Here is a 17,447-nt window from a genome sequence, read left to right as displayed (position 1 = left end):
AAACAGGGGTTGGAACCCTCACGGGAGAGTGTGGTCTCAGGACCCTCAGGGTCACGGAAAAACTGGGGGTGCCTGAGTGAGGCAGAGCTCCCAGGTATCAGAACAGGGAAGCCGATTGCAGAGACTGAAAAATAGATGCATTCCTAGAGATGTATCAACTACCAAAACTGAAACAGGAAGAAATAGAAAACCTGAACAGACCTATAACCACTAAGGAAATGAAGGAGTCATCAAAAATCACCCAACAGACAAAAGCCCAGGGCCAGATGGCTTCCCAGGGGAATTCTACCAAACATTTAAAGAAGAATTAATACCTAGTCTCCTGAAACTGTTCCAAAAAACAGAAATGGAAGGAAAACTTCCAAACTCGTTTTATGAGGCCACCATTACCTTGATCCCCAAACCAGACAAAAACCCCATCAAAAGGAGAATTACAGACCAATATCCTTGATGAACATAGATACAAAAATTCTCACCAAAATACTAGCCAATAGGATCCAACAGTACATTAAAAGGATTATTCACCACGACCAAGTGGGATTTATCCCTGGGCTGCAAGTTTGGTTCAACATCTGCAAATCAATCAATGTGATACAATACATTAATAAAAGAAAGAAAAAAAATCATACAATCCTCTCAATAGATGCAGAAAAAGCATTTGACAAAGTACAGCATCCTTTCTTGATCAAAACTGTTCAGAGTATAGACATAGAGGGTACATACCTCAATATCATAAAAGCCATCTATGAAAAACCCACAGCTAATATCATTCTCAATGGGGAAAAACTGAGAGCTCTCCCCCTAAGGTCAGGAACACGGCAGGGATGTCCACTATCAACACTGCTATTCAACATAGTATTAGAAGTCCTAGCCACAGCAATCAGAGAAGAAAAAGAAATAAAAGGCATCCAAATTGGCAAAGAAGAAGTCAAACTCTCACTTGTTGCAAATGATATGATACTTTATGTGGAAAACCCCAAAGGCTCCACCCCAATACTGCCAGAATTCATACAGGAATTCAGTAAAGTGGCAGGATATAAAATCAATGCACAGAAATCAGTGGCATTCCTATACACCAACAACAAGACAGAAGAAAGAGAAATTAAGGAGTCGATCCCATTTACAGCTGCACCGAAACCATAAGATACCTAGGAATAAATCTAACCAAAGAGGCAAAGAATCTGTACTCAGAAAACTATAAAATACTCATGAAAAAAACTGAAGAAGACACAAAGAAATGGAAAAATGTTCCATGCTCATGGATTGGAGGAACAAATATTGTGAAGATGTCAATGCTACCTAGAGCAGTCTACACATTCAATGCAATCCCCATCAAAATACCATCCTTTTTTTTCAAAGAAATGGAACAAACAATCCTAAAATTTGTATGGAACCAGAAAAGACCCCAAATAGCCAGAGGAATGTTGAAACAGAAAAGCAAAGCTGGTGGCATCACAATTCCAGACTTCCAGCTCTATTACAAAGCTGTCATCATCAAGACAGTATGGTACTGGCACAAAAAGAGACACATAGATCAATGCAACAGAATTGAGAGCCCAGAAATGGACCCTCAACTTTATGGTCAACTCATCTTTGACAAAGCAGGAAAGAATGTCCAATGGAAAAAAGACAGTCTCTTCAACAAATGATGTAGGGAAAATTGGACAGCCACATGCAGAAGAATAAAACTGGACCATTTCCTTACACCACACACAAAAATAGACTCCAAATGGTTGAAAGACCTAAATGGGAGACAGGAGTCCATCAAAATCCTAAAGGAGAACACAGGCAGCAACCTCTTCGACCTTAGCCGCAGCAACTTCTTCCTAGAAACATCACCAAAGGCAAGGGAAGCAAGGGCAGAAATGAACTATTGGGACCTCATCAAGATAAAAAGCTTTTGCACACCAAAGGAAAGAGTCAACAAAACCCAAAGACAACAGACAGAATGGGAGATATTTGCAAATGACATATCAGATAAAGGGCTAGTATCCAAAATCTGTAAAGAACTCCTGAAACTCAACACCCAAAGAACAAATGATCCAATCAAGAAATGGGCAGAAGACACAAACAGACATTTTTCCAAATAAGACATCCAAATGGCCAACAGACACATGAAAAGTGCTCGACATCGCTCATCATCAGGGAAATCCAGATCAAAACCTCAATGAGATATCACCTCACACTAGTCAGAATGGCTAAAATTAACAAGTCAGGAAATGACAGATGTTGGCGGGGATTCGGAGAAAGGGGAACCGTCCAACACTGTTGGTGGGAATGCAAGCTGGTGCAGCCACTCTGGAAAACAGTATGGAGGTTCTTCAAGATGTATAAAATAGAGCTACCATATGACCCAGCAATTGCACTACTGGGTATTTACCCCAAAGATACAAAGGTAGGGATCCGAAGGGGTACGTGCACCCCAATGTTTATAGCAGCAATGTCCACAATAGCCAAACTGTGGAAAGAGCCAAGATGTCCATCGACAGATGAATGGATAAAGAAGAGGTGATATATATATATACAATGGAATATAATGCAGCCATCAAAAGGAATGAGATCTTGCCATTTGCAATGACGTGGATGGAACTGGAGGGTATTTTGCTGAGTGAAATAAGTCAATCAGAGAAAGACATATATCATATGACCTCACTGATATGAGGAATTCTTAATCTCAGGAAACAAAGTGGAGTTCCTGGAGTGGTGGGAGTTGGGAGGGATGGGGTGGCTGGGTAATAGACATTGGGGAGGGTATGTGGTATGGTGAGCGCTGTGATGTGTGCAAGATTGTGAATCACAGATCTGTACCTCTGAAGCTAGTAATACATTCTATGTTAAAAAAAAAAAAGAAAAAGAAGATAGCAAGAGGGGAGGAATGAAGGGCGGAAATCAGACAGGAAGACTAACCATGAGAGACTATGGACTCTGAAAAACAAACTGAGGGTTCTAAAGGGGAGGGAGATGGGGGGATGGGATAGCCTGGTGATGGGTATTAAAAAGGGCACATTTTGCATGGAGCCCTGGGTGTTATATGCAAACAATGAATCATGGAACACTACATCAAAAACTAATGATGTAATGTATGGTGATTAACATAACATAATAAAAGAAAAAGAGGCTCAGCAGGGTCCTTTGTTGCTCATTTGCTCCTGAGGGCCACTGGGGGGTGCGAGGGAATGTTTCCTTTGGTTTCCTCTTATGACACCACAACTATTAAAAGATAAACTGAGGCAGATTAAAATTTTATGAGTTTGCTTAAGAAAAATCAATTCAAATCAGGCAGCATCAAACTGGAAGTGGTTAGGAATGTTCCACTGAGAGGAGCATGGTGAGAGGCTTTTTACAGAGAAAAAGCAGAAGGAAAGTGAGGTAATTACTGATTGACTATAGCTTGAAGACCAGTTGGCTAATTGTGATTTGTTGTCCTTAGCATTTTTTTAAAAGATTTTATTTATTCATTTGAGAGAGAGAGAGAGAGAACGCATTTGCACGAGTGGCTGGGAGGGACAGAAGAAGAAGCAGACTCCCTGCTGAGCAGGGAGCCCTCCATGGGGCACTCAGGACACACCGGACTTGATCCCAAGGCTCGATGCCAGGACCCTAAGATCATGATCTGAGCAGAAGGCAGATGCTTAACAGACTGAGCCACCCAGGTGCCCCTGTCCTTAGGATTTTGATTTCTTAACCTTGAGGCTTGGATTTGGGTTTGCTTACAAAAGCTGCTATGACATTAGAACCACATCAGTCTAATGGCCTCCTGGTTTAATTAACTTAACACTACTCATTTATCAGTTTGGGATTTTGGATTCCTCCAAGTCCAGTGGGTATAAAGAAAGGGGCTCTTGCCAAAGATATGTTCTAGTGCAAGTCATTTATTTAAGTTTATAAAGACTTGTTGTTGGAGTAGGAATTTGTTAACCAACCATTTGAGGGCTTAGAGAAGGTTGTGAGCTATTTCACACTTTTTATATTGGGATCCTCGATGCCCTCTTACATTAGAATATTGTGTTATTGTCTTCAGAAATGTCTATTTTATGATTGTGTATTTTTCTAATAAGTACTCTAACTTGGTTAAGAAACTTCCATTGAGTGTCCACCTTTTCTTCTGTCAAGAGCTGAACTTAAATATTTTTTTTTTGAGCTACTGGCCAATAATATGCAAATAAGTTCTTTGTGTGGTATAAGGTTGCTAGCTAGGCCAGCCTTGTGGGAAAGACCTCTTTACCCTTCAGAAGTGGAAGGAAAATATGCTGTTCCTCAAGATCTGCTTCTTCTCCTGTGATTCTGACATGATCATACGATGATGTACACTGATGTACGTTTGACAATTCATTTCATTGTTTCTTGCCCTTTCGGGTGAAGAGTTTGATCTGTTCTTCTGTTTCAGCTCCTCCCCCCATAGCAGGTAAGTCAAAGGAGAGCAGAGAATTATGGGAGAAGGGTGACCGAGACCTGAGAGTGAGGGTTTCAAGGTGTTATTTTCCAGAAAGACTGAAGAATTATGTCAACCAGTCAAAACACATTTGGAATAGAATTTCTTTCTATATGTCTTTTTGTTCTATTTTTTAAAATTTTTCTCTTTTATACAAATTAGATAGAAGAACTCCAGCTCTATCCTAGCTGAACAGACAGGACAAGGAATGTTTCCAGATCTCAGACCTAAATACATAGAGGAACAGCTTATTCCTAAGGAGGCAACATAGTGGGGGAGGATCCTCTTTGGAAAGTCCAGTAAGAAGAAATTTGATATGAAGTGGAAACTGGGAGTTGCCCTGCAAAATAAACTTTTATCCTCAGACAAGGACAAAGAGAGATTTGTAATGTGGTTTCAGATTCCAGAAGAAAAGGCATTCCTGCCCTGGATTGCCAAGATATCCTTTTGTAGTTTAGCTTCTGTTTAGAATGCTCATTCTCATCTCTCGTACCTACTCTCCTTCCTGTTTCTTGGGAAAGCTGCCTAATTCCATTTGTGTTTCTACCTGGATATTTGGAATTTATTTTCTTCTCATGAGCATAAATTATTCATATATTATTCCAGTGGATTTTGCTGTTTAATGGAAAGAACTCTAAGTCAGAAATCAAGAATCGTGATTTTATACATTTAAAAGATTTAACAATGTGATAACTGGTATTTCTTATTTGCTATATGTCTGAGATTGTGTTAAATGTTTACATGGAAATAATATGACACAATTTAGTTTGGTTACAGAATAAAATACAAATAAAATATCCATGGTGTACATGCAATCATAAATGTGCTTTGTGCTTAGGTATAAGTAGAGAGTATTTTAAACAGATGTTGCAATTTTTATAGCCAAGCCAAGTAGCTCAATAGAAGAGAAGTCTGCATTTATTATTTTATTATTATTTTTTGTCAAGGCTAAGAAGCTGGATGTCTGCACTAAAAAGACATATCCAGAGGGGTAACTGGGCCGGTCAGTCAATTAAGCATCCGGGTCTTGATCTCAGCTCAGTTCTCGAACTCAGAGTAGTCAGTTCAAGCCCCATATTGGCTCCACACTGGGCATGGAGCCCACCAAAATGAATAAATAAATAAATAAATAAATAAATAAATAAATAAATAAATAAATAAATAAATAAAAATAAGGCCGTACTCACAGCCTGGGCATTGCAAGAACAGAATATTTACTATTATAGATATGAAATAGACCTGAGTTAGACCATTCATTCTGAAGCTTCAGGGCAACATATGCATAATAAGAGGGTAAAATGGGAAGTAGAGAGGAGGGGAAACATAACTTTATTAGGATGTGAATCCAAGATTCTTCCCCACCGCCCAAGGGTGAATCCAAGAGCCTTTTAATTAATTTTTTATTGTTATGTTAATCACCATACATTACATCATTAGTTTTTGATGTAGTGTTCCATGATTCATTGTTTATGCATAACACCCAGTGCTCCACACAGAATGTGCCCTCTTTAATACCAATCACCAGGCTAACCCATCCGCTCACCCTCCTCCCCTCTAGAACCCTCAGTTTGTTTTTCAGAGTCCATCGTCTCTCATGGTTCATCTCCCCCTGCGACATACTCCCCTTCATTCTTCCCCTCCTGCTATCTTTTCTTTTTCTTTTTTCATAACATATGTTGCATTATTTGTTTCAGAAGTACAGATCTGTGATTCAACAGTCTTGCACAATTCACAGCGCTCACCATACCACATATCCTCCCCAATATCTATCACCAAGCCACCCCATCCCTCCCACACCCCACCACTCCATCAACACTCAGTTTGTTTCCTGAGATTAAGAATTTCTCATATCAGTGATGTCATATGATACATGTCTTTCTCTGATTGACTTATTTCACTCAGCATAACACCCTCCAGTTCCATCCACGTCATTCCAAATGGCAAGATCTCATTCCTTTTGATGGCTGCATAATATTCCATTGTGTATATATACAACATCATTTTATCCATTCATCTGTCAATGGACATCTTGGCTCTTTCCACAGTTTGGCTATTGTGGACATTGCTGCTATAAACTTTGGGGTGCACGTACCCATTCGGATACCTACATTTGTATCTTTGTGGTAAATACCCCGTAGTGCAATTGCTGGATTGTATGGTAGCTCTATTTTCAACTGCTTGAGGAACCTCCATATGTTTTCCAGAGTGGTTGTACCAGCTTGCATTCCCACCAACAGTGTAGGAGGGTTCCCCTTTCTCCACATCCCCGCCAACATCTGTCGTTTCGTGACTTGTTAATTTTAGCCATTCTGTCTGGTGTGAGTTGGTATCTCATTGAGGTTTTGATTTGGATTTCCCTGATGCCAAGCGATGTTGAGCACTTTTTCATGTGTCTGTTGGCCATTTCGATGTCTTCTTTGGAAAAATGTCTGTTCAGGTCTTCTGGCCATTCCTTGATTGGATTATTTGTTCTTTGGGTGTTGAGTTTGATAAGTTCTTTATAGATTTTGGATACCAGGCCTTTATCTGATATGTCATTTGCAAATATTTTCTCCCATTCTGTCCATTGTCTTTTGGTTTTGTGGACTGTTTCTTTGGCTGTGCAAAAGCTTTTTATCTTGATGAAATCCCAAGAGTTCATTTTTGTCCTTGCTTCCCTTGCCTTTGGCGATGTTTGTAGGAAGAAGTTGCTGTGGCTGAGTTCCAAGAGGTTGCTACCTGTGTTCTCCTTTAGGATTTTGATGGACTCCTGTCTCCCATTTAGGTCTTTCAACCATTTGGAGTCTATTTTTGTGTGTGGTGTAAGGAAATGGTCCAGTTTCATTCTTCTGCATGTGGCTGCCCAATTTTCCCAACACCATTTGTTGAAGAGACTGTCTCTTTTCCATTGGACGTTCTTTCCTGCTTTGTCAAAGATGAGTTGACCATGGAGCTGAGGGTCCATTTCTGGGCTCTCTATTCTGTTCCATTGACCTATGTGTCTGTTTTTGTGCCAGTACCATACTGTCTTGATGATGACAGCTTTGTAATAGAGCTGGAAGTCCGGAATTGTGATGCTGCCAGCTTTGCTTTTCTCTTTCAACATTCTTCTGGCTATTTGGGGTCTTTTCTGGTTCCATACAAATTTTAGGATTATTTGTTCCATTTCTTTGAAAAAGGTGGAGAGTATTTTGATGGGGATTGCATTGAATGTGTAGATTGCTCTAGGTAGCATTGACATCTTCACAATATTTATTCTTCCAATCCATGAGTATGGAAAGTTTTTCCATTTCTTTGTGTCTTCTTCAATTTCTTTCATGAGTATTTTATACTTTTCTGAGTACAGATCTTTTGCCTCTGTGGTTAAATTTATTCCTAGGTATCTTATGGTTTTGGGTGCAACTGTAAACGGGATTGACTCCTTGATGTGTCTCTCTTCTGTCTTGTTGTTGGTGTATAGGAATGCCACTGATTTCTGTCCATTGATTTTGTATCCTGTCATTTTAATGAATTCCTGTATGAGTTCTAGCACTTTTGGGGTGGAGTCTTTTGGGTTTTCCACATACAGTATCATATCATCTGCAAAGAGTGAGAGTTTGACTTCCTCTTTGCCGATTTGGATGCCTTTGATTTCTTTTTGTTTGATTGCTGTGGCTAGGACTTCTAATAATAGGTTGAATAGCAGTTTTGATAGTGGACATCCCTGCCGCGTTCCTGACCTTAGGGGAAAAAGCTCTCAGGTTTTCCCCATTGAGAATGATATTCACTGTAGGTTTTTCATAGATGGCTTTAATGATATTGAGGTATGTACCCTCTATCCTTATACTCTGAAGAGTTTTGATCAAGAAAGGATGCTGTACTTTATCAAATGCTTTTTGTGCATCTATTGAGAGGATCATATGATTCTTCTTCTTTCTTTTGTTAATGTATTGTATCACATTGATTGATTTGCGGATGTTGAACCAACCTTGCATCCCAGGGATAAATCCCACTTGGTCATGGTGAATAACCCTTTTAATGTACTGTGGGATCCTATTGGCTAGTATTTTGGTGAGAATTTTTGCATGCATGTTCATCAAGGATATTGGTCTGTAATTCTCCTTTGTGATGGGGTCTTTGTCTGGTTTGGGGATCAAGGTAATGGTGGCCTCATAAAATGAGTTTGGAAGTTTTCCTTCCATTTCTATTTTTTGGAACAGTTTCAGGAGACTAGGTATTAATTCTTTAAATGTCTCATAGAATTCCCCTGGGAAGCCATCTGGCCCTGGGCTTTTGTTTGCTGGGAGATTTTTGATGACTCCTTCAATTTCCTTAGTGGTTGTAGGAATGTTCAGGTTTCTATTTCTTCCTGTTTCAGTTTTGGTAGTTGATACATCTCTAGGAATGCACCCATTTCTTCCAGGTTATCAAATTTGCTGGCATAGATTTGCTCATAATATGTTCTTATAATTGTTTGTATTTCTTTGGTGTTGGTTGTGATCTCTCCTCTTTCATTCATGATTTTGTTGATTTGGGTCATTTCTCTTTTCTTTTTGATATTCTGGCCAGGGGTTTATCAATCTTGTTAATTCTTTCAAAGAACCAGCTCCTAGTTTCATTGATCTGTTCTACTGTTCTTTTGGTTTCTAGTTCATTGATTTCTGCTCTGATCTTTTTTATTTCACTTCCTCTGCTGGGTTTAGGCTTTATTTGCTGTTCTTTCTCCAGCTCCTTTAGGTGTAGGGTTAGGTTGTGTATTTGAGACCTTTCTTGTTTCTTGAGAAAGGCTTCTATTGCTATATTCTTTCCTCTCAGGACTGCCTTTGCTGTATCCCAAAGATTTTGAACAGTTGTGCTTTCATTTTCATTGGTTTCCATGAATTTTTTAAATTCTTCTTTAATTTCCTGGTTGACCCATTCATTCTTTAGTAGGATGCTCTTTAGCCTCCATGCATTTGAGATCTTTCCGACTTTCATCTCGTGATTGAGTTCTAGTTTCAAAGCATTGTGGTCTGAAAATATGCAGGGAATAATCCCAATCTTTTGGTACCTTTTGAGACCTGATTTGTGACCTAGGATGTGTTCAATTCTGGAGAATGTTCCATGGACAATAGAGAATAATGTGTATTCCGTTGCTTTGGGATGGAATGTTCTGAATATGTCTGTGAAGTCCATTTGATCCAGTGTTTCCTTTAAAGTCTTTATTTCCTTGTTGATCTTTTTCATAGACGATCTGTCTATTTCAGTCAGGGGGGTGTTAAATTCCCCCACTATTATTGTATTGTTGTCTATGTGTTTCTTTGCTTTTGTGATTAATTGCCTTATATAATTGGCTGCTTCCCTTGTTAGGGGCATAGATATTTACAATTGTTAGATCTTCTTGTTGGATAGTGCCTTTAAGTAGTGTATAGTGTCCTTCCTCATCTCTTATTACAGTATTTGTTATAAAATCTAATTTGTCTGATATAAGAATTGACACCCCAGCTTTCTTTTGGTGTCCATTAGCATGGTAAATGGTTTTCCACCCCCTCACTTTCAATCTGGGGGTGTCTTTGGGTCTAAAATGAGTCTCTTGCAGACAGCATATAGATGGGTCTTGTTTTTTAATCCAATCTGATAGCCTGTGTCTTTTGATTGGGGCATTTAGCCCATTTACATTCAGGGTAATTATTGAATGATATGAATTTAGTGCCATTGTATTGCCTGTAAGGTGACTGTTATTTTATATTGTCTGTATTCCTTTCTGATCTATGCTGCTTTTAGGCTCTCTCTTTGCTTAGAGGACCCCTTTCAATATTTCTTGGAGGGCTGGTTTCGTGTTTGCAAATTCCTATAGTTTTTGTTTGTTCTGGAAGCTTTTTATCTCTCCTTCTATTTTCAATGACAGCTAGCTGGATATAGTATTCTTGGCTGCATATTTTTCTCGTTTAGTGCTCTGAAGGTATCATGCCTGTCCTTTCTGGACTGCGACGTCTCTGTGGATAGGTCTGTTGCCAAACTAATGTTTCTACCATTGTAGTTACATATCTCTTCTTCCGAGCTGCTTTCAGGATTTTCTCTTTGTCTCTGAGACTCGTAAGTTTTACTATTAGATGTCAGGTTGTTGACCTATTTTTATTGATTTTGAGAGGGGTTCTCTGTGCCTCCTGGATTTTGATGCCTGTTTCCTTCCCCACATAGGGAAGTTCTCTGCTATTATTTGCTCCACTATACCTTCTGCCCCTCTCTCTCTTTCTTCTTCTGGGATCCCAATTATTCTAATATTGTTTTGTCTTATTGTACCACTTATCTCTCGAATTCGGCCCTCGTGATCCTGTAGTTCTTTCTCTCTCTTTTTCTCAGCCTCTTTATTTTCCATCATTTGGTCTTCTATATCGCTGATTCTCTCTTCTGCCTCATATCCTAACAGTTAGTGCCCCCATTTTTTATTGCACCTCATGAATAGCCTTTTTTATTTCAATTTGGTTAGATTTTAGTTCTTTTATTTCTCCAGAAAGGGTGTCTCTAATAACATCCACGCTTTTTTCAAGCCCAGCTAGTATCTTTAAAGTCATGATTCTGAACTCTAGGTCCGATATCATACTAATGTCTGTATTGAGTAAGTCCCTGGCTGATGGTACTACCTCTTGTTCTTTTTGCTGAGGTGATTTTTTCGTCTTGTCATTTTGTCCAGCGGAGAATAAATGAATGAGAGAACAAAATGCTAACAGGTTAACAACGTCCCCAGGAAATATACTCTATACAAATCAGAAAAGACCTGAAACCAGGGGAAAAGAAAGGGAAAGAAAGAAAAAAGAGAGAAAGGAAAGAAAAGAAAAATAAAAAAGAAAAATAAAAAGATAAATACAAAAACAGAACAATACGAAAAAAACTGAATATAATCAAATATGATCAGGCTAGTGCATAGATCAGTGCCACACACTAGATTTTGGGCGTACTTTGGTCTGTTAGAAAACAGTGCCTCCTACAATTTTAAAGGAAGAAAGACTTATATATGTACAAAATAAGGGTTGATACAATGAAGGGATGGAAGATGACTGTAAAGATGAATATGATAAAAGATTTTATAAAAGGAATTGATATGATAAGAAGTTGTTTGAAAAAAGAAAAGATTGAAAGGAAAAGAAAGAAGGAAAGAAAAAGAAAAAAAAGTGAGAGAATGTGATCAGGCAGGAGACTAGAACAAAGCCATACACTAGTGATTTAGGGTATATTTTGATCTTTTAGAAGAAACTGTATCTCAAAATTTTAAAGAGAGAACAACTTATATATATACATATGCCAAAAATAAGGGTAACTACTATGAAGGGATAAAATATGACTCTAAAAATGAAAAATAAAAAATGTTTTTTTTAAAAAAGGGATTGATAGGATGTTGGTTGAAAAAGGGAAAAAGAAAAATTAAAAAAAAAACAGTTAAAAAAATTACCTTTGAAAAACTAATGAATCATGGTAAAAAAAGCCATGAATTCTATGTGTAGTATTCCCCTAGTGCTGGATTTCTCCTGTTCTCCTTGATTGGTAAACTTGGTCTTGGCTTGCTGGCTGTTTGTGCTGATCTTCTGGGGGCGGGGCCTGTTGCGGTGGTTCCCAAATGTCTTTGCCGGAAGTGGAATTGCCCCATCCTTGTCAGTCTGGGCTAAGCAAGCTGCTAGGGTTTCCTCTCAGGAGCTTTTGTTCCCTGCAATCTCTGGTACAGCTTTGGAGGATCAGGGTGAAAATGGTGGCCTCCCAATCTCCACTTGGAGGAGCTGAGAACTCGAGCCCCCGCTCCTCAGTGCGCCCCCAGAGAAAAGCAGTCACTCCCATCTCCCTGGTCTCCGGCCGCACTGCGTGCTCACCCAGCCTGTGACCCAGCGTTTCTATCTCTGGCACCCGACCCCGTGTGGTGTCTCCAAACCCAGCAGATCCCTGTGGTGCCCTCCTGCGCTGCTCCTTCCGGGGGAGACTGGGGAGTCTCCCCAGATCTGCCACTTGTTGGGTCCCTGCTGGAGGGGCAGTGGCCCGACTGGGCCGCGGATCACAGTTTATGGCGACCCCAAGCTGAGAGCCCATGCCTTGGCTCTGTCTCTGCAGCCGGCTTCCCTCCTCCAATACCTGGGAACTCTGCTGCACTCAGGCACCCCCGGTCTTTCTGTGACCCCGAGGGTCCTTAGACCACACTGTCCCACAAGCATTCCACCCCCCGCTTAGCAACGTCCCTCAGCGGAGCTGAGTTCTAAAAGGTCCGATTTTGTGCTCTGCAGCTCTATCACTTGCCAGAAGCGGCCGACGGAGGCCCCCTCCCCCGCCGTCTATCCTCCGGAATACCGCCTCGGATTCACTTCTCCGCACGTCCTACCTTCCAGTAAGTGGTCGCTTCTCTGTTCAGAGTTGTTGCTACTCTTTTCTTCGGTCTCCTGTTGAGTTCGTAGGTGTTCAGAATGGTTTGATCCCTATTCAGCTGAATTCCTGAGACCAGATGAAATCCAGGTCTCCTACCCCTCCGCCATCTTGCTCTACTCCCTGAGCGGGGTGAATCCAAGAGTCTTAAAAGGGCAAAGTAACTTTTTCATTTTTAAGTTTCTTTTTTATTTCCCTTTGGGGAATTAATAAACATTCCTTTCCCTTTCCCATTTTCACTACTGATTTTTATAAAGATGGAAAAGCCCATTTTTGGTCTTTGTCATCCCAGATAAATTCTATTATTCAGTTAAAACTGCACACAGGAGGGGCGCCTGGGTGGCTCAGTCAGTTGAGGATTCAGCTCTTGGTTTCAGCTTAGGTCGTGATCTCAGGGTCATGAGATTGAGCCCTCCATTTAGTCTTGCTTTAGCCTCGGTCCTCAGCATTTGTACCCAGCCGGGAGTCTGCTTGAAGTTTATCTCTCTCTGCCCCTCTCTCTACTCATGCTTATGCTCTCTCCCTCTCAAATAAATAAATAAATCTTTAAAAAAAATGCACACAGGAAAATAATTTGGATTAGTAAGCAAGTGGCATAGATGTTTGCGCTATCTCAATAGGTATTGTGCTATTTCAATAGGTAGAATATCTTTATTATTATTATTATCATTATTACTATGAGTTTGTACATTCTGGGTAGTGGATTTTGTCAGCAAGAGTAAGGCGAAGTTATCACAGCCCCAAATATGGAGGAGTTCTCTATCTCAGGACTTGACAACACAAAGATTTTTGAAAAGACTAATTAAGAATTCGTTTCTTCTAAATAAAAGAATAAAAGCTATGTACTTTTTTATACCATTAATTTAACTTTCATAATGGGCTATATATTACCAATGATAAATGACGGGGTTCTATCAGAGCCAGGTACTGCATAGCTCCCTTTGGGGCACACATGGTGCTCAATGTGGAGTGTTTACCCTGGGGCACTGGTCAGGTATAAATATTTAATACCAGTTTAGTAAGCCCTTAACTTATACTGGCTTGAGAATCATCTTTATTCTAGTTTGGTTGAATTCTATGTTGCTTGACCTAAATTTTGCCAATTCCTTTCCAAATGTCTTCACATTCTGTTCTTGTACCATATCCTTCTGAATTCGGATATTTCTTGGTACTGAAATTAACCATATACATATGTACAGTCATAAATTTCAGCATTCACCGTGCAGCGTACCTTTATTTTTCCTCTCTATCTCTGTTTCTCCCAGTGTATTGATCTGCCTGCACCATTAAAAATGTAGTTCTCTTCACAGGAAAAATCTATTCATGGATATCCCAAAGGAAAAACTTCCTCTCATTGGACAGAAATGTGGATGGCTGAGCACTTCATACATAACAACATTTATTATCTTCCTTTGATTGAAACAGTTTAGAATTATTATTGGTTAACCATTTTATGTGCCATAATATGTTAGGAAAACATGCTAATTTAACACATCTTTCCTATATCCTTGTTTATTTTTTATTCTGTTGTACCTTGTAAATCTTTTGTAAGCCACCTAAGACCTTTTTGTGAACTAAGTCTAGAAATGAGTTATTTCTCTGCTCCAGTCAAGTTTATATGTGCCTGTTATATCTTAAATATTTCCCCCAAAATTGACATGTTGAAGTCCTAACCCCCAATACTTCAGAATATGATCTTATTTGGAGATTGGACCTTTGCAGAGGAAATCATCTTAAAATGAGGCTATTAGAGTAGGCCCTAATGCAATATTGCAACATGATCAGTGTCCTTATGCAAAAGGAAAATTTGGACGTAAACATTCATAGAGGGAGAAGGCCTTGTGGAAACAAGGCAGGGATTCACATGATGCTTCTATGTGCCAAGCAACACCAATGATTGCCAGCAAACAGTGTAAGTTAGAGTAGGGCCATGAAACAGATCTTTTTCCCGCTGCCCTTGGAAGGAACCAACCCTACCAACACCTTGATCTTGGACTTCTAGCCTTCAGAACTGTGAGATAATAAATTCCTCTTGTTTAAGTGACTCAATTGTGGTATTTGGTGGTAGCAGCCCTGGAATGAATGCAGTGCCTCTATAAAACAATTATCTTATTAACTGCAGATTTTTTTCCTTTGATATTTTTTTCCACACTGGATGTGCATTCATCAGGGGAAGCAACCTTGCCTGTCACATGCTTTACTCTGTGGTAGTTTTGTAAGAGATACAAAATGTAAGACACGATTCCTGCCTTAAGATCCAAAATTTATTTATCAAATATTTATTGAGTGCTTGACATAATTATGTAACTAGCACTCAGTCAGCTCAAGGGTCATACAGTGGTGAACACTAGAAATGATGATCTCTACTTCTATGGGGTAAAAGTCTGGAAGACGGTGATGGTGTGGAGCTTTAAGAATATACACAAAGGCGGTGCCTGGCTGACTCAGTCAGTTGAGGGTGAGCATCTGACTCTTGATTTTGGCTCAAGTCATGATCTCGGGGTCCTGGGATTGAGCCCCACATTGAGCCCCGCATCAGGCTCCACACTCAGTGGAAAGTCCGTTTGAGGATTCTCTCTCTCCCTTTGCCGCTCCCCCTGCTCACATGCATGCTCTCTCTCTCTCAAATAAATAAATGAACCTTAAAAAAAAAGAATATACATAAAGAGAAAACAATTGCACGTTATGTAAATATTTTGAAGGAAAAGAAGGCATACCATGTTTTCATAACAGCAATTTCAGTGCATACAAATATATGATAATTGACAAGTAGGAAAGAAAGAGCTGTGTATAAAGAACAGGGAACAGTGATCACCTTTGGCCATGGGATGGTCTGGGAAGGCCTCCAAGGAAGGGCATTTGAGCTCTGCTTACAAAGAGCAGTTGATTTTGATAGACGGTGGGAAGAGAGCCCATTTACACTTGTTAAGATGAGAATGAGCAAAAACCTCTGGGTCATTAGCAGTCCATCTGTCTGGAGCAGAGAGAAGTAGAATTAGTAGAATGACATGGCAATGATAGCTATTATTATTTTTTTAAGACTTACTAAGTGCCAGGGGCTGGAATAAAGACTTACATTATCTTAATTATCTTCACATTTTCTGAGATAGCCTATAGTTGTCCCACTTCAAGATGAGGATATTGAAGTTTGCTCAACCATTGCTTTGAACTCATGTTACTCTACCATACTATATACCACCCAGACTTTTTCACCCAGATTTATTAACTGTGATTTGGAATGAGGTCTCTAACTCCACAAGCTCTGTTTTTTTTTTGTTTCCATGAAAAAGCTGACCCCCAAAACACAGAGTCAGAAGATAGATTGCAGGCAGATTTTAGAACACTTTGTATTCTTAAAAATCTGTAGATTTTACCTTAAACAGAAGAGAAATAGAACTTCTGCGAAGTAGTAACACGAGCTGAAAACATTGAGGCAGGAAGAAATTTGGGGAAGTAGGATCCCTTAGCACTTACTAAAGGAAAGATCCAGATCAGAAATATATGTGTGTTATTAGGATGTCTTACTGTACACAAGAAGCACTGGAGGTTCCTACTAATAATTCCTATTTCCAGGCACCACCCCAGGGGATTGCTAATGTGATGAGGCTTAAAACAATATTCTGTTCTTTCCTGGCCAAAGGATTAGGGAGGCAGTGAACCAAACTTTCTTCTTCACAGCAGGCTAATGGCCGGCAGGGACCAGAATTCATTCATCTTTTCATTCCCTTTCCCCCTAGGACCGAGATCTTGCTCATTATAAGCATGTGGATGAATTGAACTATCAGAGTGAAAGACTCTCATCAAAGAAGAATCATTGATTGTGTGAATTGAAAATGAGAACAAATTCAAGAAAACACAATTTGTAAGCCTGGGAGTGAGAACACATGGGGTACAGGGGTGTGACACGTGACAAGAAAAAATATTAAAATAAAATCTCTGGCCAATTATATTTGAGTGATCTGCTGCTTAGGGTAAATGATTAAGTTCCTAGCAACTCTGATATTTGTTGGGTACTTTTCCTCTGCAGACTCTGAAAATACTTTGAAGAGACTGTGTCACTGTTAGGAGACAATATAAAACACCACTTGATTAGAGTCTCCCACTCTGCAAACATGCAGGTACTGTTCTTTCTGCCAAACACCATAGAGAGGAAGCAGAGAATAGCTTTTCAACTGAAATAGCAGGAACATCTGTAGGAAAGCACAGTATGGTTTTATGAGCTGGAAATTGGCTAGAACACAGGGATATGAATGCCCATCTTCCTCTCAAACATGCTGGGTGCCAATAGATAGGAATGAAACCTATGAAAATGGCAGGATCAAATAATGCTAGAGTCTTTATTTAAGAAGTCCTCATTTATGGGGTGCCTGGGTGGCTCAGTCAGTTAAGTGGCAGACTCCTGGTTTTGGCTCAGATAGTGATCTCAGCGTTATGAGATCTAGCCCCGTGTGCAGCCGGTACAGAGTCGGCTTGAGATTCTCCCTCTTCCTCTGCCCCTCCACCCGCTTTTGTGCTTTCACGTTCCCTCTCTCTCTAAAATAAATAAGTAAATAAAATCTTAAAAAAAAAAAGTCCTCATTTAGTGATCTGAATATAGTTGGCATTCTAATAAGTATCTGTTGAAAAAATAATAGGAATAACAAATTTAGGGAATATATACTCTCACGTGTTTGCT

Source organism: Eumetopias jubatus, unplaced genomic scaffold, assembly GCF_037043125.1.
Source record: "Eumetopias jubatus isolate StellerSeaLion01/CBP00866 unplaced genomic scaffold, mEumJub1_p1.0 scaffold_13, whole genome shotgun sequence".
Classification (NCBI taxonomy): Eukaryota; Metazoa; Chordata; class Mammalia; order Carnivora; family Otariidae; genus Eumetopias; species Eumetopias jubatus.
The sequence above is the reverse complement of the archived record's forward strand: the minus strand, read 5'-3'. Positions refer to the sequence as shown.